This window comes from Entelurus aequoreus, linkage group LG12 (assembly GCF_033978785.1).
Source record: "Entelurus aequoreus isolate RoL-2023_Sb linkage group LG12, RoL_Eaeq_v1.1, whole genome shotgun sequence".
In the NCBI taxonomy this organism is placed as follows: Eukaryota; Metazoa; Chordata; class Actinopteri; order Syngnathiformes; family Syngnathidae; genus Entelurus; species Entelurus aequoreus.
This window is the reverse complement of record NC_084742.1, coordinates 12,180,204-12,183,677: the sequence shown is the minus strand read 5'-3', so window position 1 is coordinate 12,183,677 and position 3,474 is coordinate 12,180,204.

Here is a 3,474-nt window from a genome sequence, read left to right as displayed (position 1 = left end):
AAAATAAGACGAAGGCAGCGGGTGACCGCTCAAAGGCAACGCCCTTACGTATGGCACCGGCCACGAAGAAGGGATTTTTGGGAGAGAATTGTGAACGAGGAATTCACAGACGTAATGCGGATTCAAGAGCCCCCTCGACATCGGTTCGGGTATGTGGGTCTCTCCGAGCCTGCGAGTCAGCCTCTATTGCTGGGAAGGGACCTGAGAGGCGGCCCTTTGCCCGCCTCGCTTCCCCCGGCTGACCGATTGGAAGCGAGACCAAGACCACCCGTCTGCTCGAGTGGTGTTTAGGTGCCCCGTAAATGTGAAAAGTGTTTCCATCATGCTTTTGTGACACACTTCAATATCGAAACATCTGAAAAACCACCTCATGAGCGTAAAAATGTTTGAACAACATTTGAGAGGTTTCTCGAAATATGGGTGTTTACATTACTAGTTTCTTACTGCGTTATTTCGGTTTTGCGCATTTATAGAGGTAATGGAAACACCAGCTGTAGATCATACTTGCCAACCTTGAGACCTCCGATTCCGGGAGGTGGGGGGTGGGGTGGGGCGTGGTCGGGGGTAGGGCGGGGGCGGGGCTAAGAGGGGAGGAGTATATTTACAGCTAGAATTCACCAACTCCAGTATTTCACATATATATATATATATATATATATATATATATATATATATATATATATGTATGAAATACTTGACTGTCAGTGAATTCTAGCTATATATATATATATATATATATATATATATATATATATATATATATATATATATATATATATATATATATATATATATATATATTTATTTTATTGTACATATAAATAAAATAAATACTTGAATTTCAGTGTCCCGGAGGCTATCCAGTAGATGGCAGTATTGTCCTGTTTAAGAGTGTCACAACATTGCTGTTTACGGCAGACGAACTGCTTTACGGGGGTAGGGCGGGGGCGGGGCTAAGAGGGGAGGAGTATATTTACAGCTAGAATTCACCAACTCCAGTATTTCACATATATATATATATACATATATATATATATATATATATATATATATATATATATATATATATATATATATATATATATATATATATATATATACATATATATATATATATATATATATATATATATATATATATATATATATATATATATATATATATATATATATATATGAAATACTTGACTGTCAGTGAATTCTAGCTATATATATATATATATATATATATATATATATATATATATATATATATATATATATATATATATATATATATATATATATATATATATATATATATATATATATATATATATTTATTTTATTATACATATAAATAAAATAAATACTTGAATTTCAGTGTCCCGGAGGCTATCCAGTAGATGGCAGTATTGTCCTGTTTAAGAGTGTCACAACATTGCTGTTTACGGCAGACAAACTGCTTTACGGTAGACGAAAACGAGACTGCTGTTGTTGTGTATTGTTACCGCGCTGGGAGGACGTTAATGAAACTGCCTAACAATAAACCCACATAAGAAACCAAGAACTCGCCCTCGATCATTCTACAGTTATAACGTGATTGGGCAGGCACGCTGTTTATATCGTGGGAAAGCGGACGTGAAAACAGACTGTCGCCGCTGTCCCCACTCAGGTCCGCATTGAGCTGGAGGGGGCGTGGCCTCCAGCTCCGGCTGAATTCCGGGAGTTTATCGGGAGAAAATTTCTTCCGGGGGGTTATCAGGAGAGGCGCTGAATTCCGGGAGTCTCCCGGTAAAACTGGGAGGGTTGGCAAGTATGCTGTAGATAGTTAATAAAGCGATTGAATGTGTGTCAATGGCTGCGTCTCTCCTTCTCCGCAAATGGTGTATTGTAGGATTATTATTGTGGATGATTGTCACTTTATTGGATGTTCATTATTCCCCCGTAGTAGTAAATCGCGCGCGTATGTTTGTGTGATTGCTGCCTCTTGCAGTAGTAAAAAGCTACCTTCTGAAGTGAACTTGCAGGGATTGTAAAACTGTCTTTTCTGCATCAAAAGTAATGTGCCACGTTACATCCAACATATGGGTAACAGTGTTATTGTCATGATCTGTCACTCAGGTCATGTCTGGTTTTGATTTTGTTGTGGTGTTCCCAAAATGATTGCACACTTTAGACATTCATAACAAAATTGCTAAAAAGTACAGAGACTGACTCACTGCTGAGGCACTCTATGACGCGAAATGACACGCTGGCAAACTGAATAGTTTGTCATTACGATTAGACCGAGATGCTATATGAAAACCGTGGCAAATTTTTATGAATCACACGAAAAGTGCTGTAGTACCACTGTATAATTATTTGGCCAAAAATCCACAACAAAAGCTATTAGGACAGTTTATTAATCTAAAACTCTTCATTTTGCGGAAAATTTTTGGACAATTCTTTGACAATAAAAAAAAATCCCACAAAAATCTTACTCATAGAAAAGTACTGTCATGTTCCGCAGAGGTGGTTAAGTATAGTAAAGCGCTCCATTAAGTCTATTATATTTACTTAAATCACTTTTTTAGTAAGTTGTACTGTACTGTCAGTGTAGTTTTAATGCAGCATACTTTGTGCTTTTACATGAGTATTTCTGGGAAGGGGAAACACTACTTTGTCTCCGCGACATTGAGTTTCATTCCAATCGCTACATTTATTTATATCATTGTATTTATTTATGATCTATTGATTACTGCTCGCAAAGACGTATTAAATTTGGCTTGTCAGAGAAACTTCTTCCGGCGGACAGTCTCGCATGACTCTGTTTCACCAATCCAACTGAACCTGGCAGTCACATGACCGCAATTAAACCATTTTTTCAATGTTTATGATGAAAAACAACATTTATATCATGGGCTGTCATCTGTGTCAGTAGAAATATTCACATTTCTGCATGCAAGAATTCTACTTCCAACTGTAGAAAACATGTTGCGCTGAGTTAGTGAGGCTCACGGACAAACCAACTTTGAGTTTGCGCTGACCTTGGAATTTTCATCAGAAAGAGAAGACAACACACCAGTGACAAGTCCTGTTCACTTACCTTTGCGCTCAAGGTGCTATGTGAAAATGGGAATTTAATACTTGGCACGATTTGTCGCGTCAATTCTGCAATTTGTCCTTAGTGCTTTTTAAAACAGCCTTCACGGCTCACTGGTATCATTTCTTTGCATCCTGTATAAAGTGTTGGCTTGATCGAATTAGTTCCTACGTTCCGTGAAGGAAACTGATTTGACAGTCATGAGGCCACGCTCCTATCACAAGGTCCACGCAAAAAAGGGCCAAAAGTCTGAATCAGAAAAAGAAAAAAAAGTTAAACCCAAAAGAAAAAAAAGTTATAGTCTAAAAAATAAGATTTGCATCTGAAAAGGCATTGAAAAGTGAAAATAATTTATTCCAAAGACTAATAAATGTCAATCAAAATGATATTTAATGTGATAAAAGTTGTGT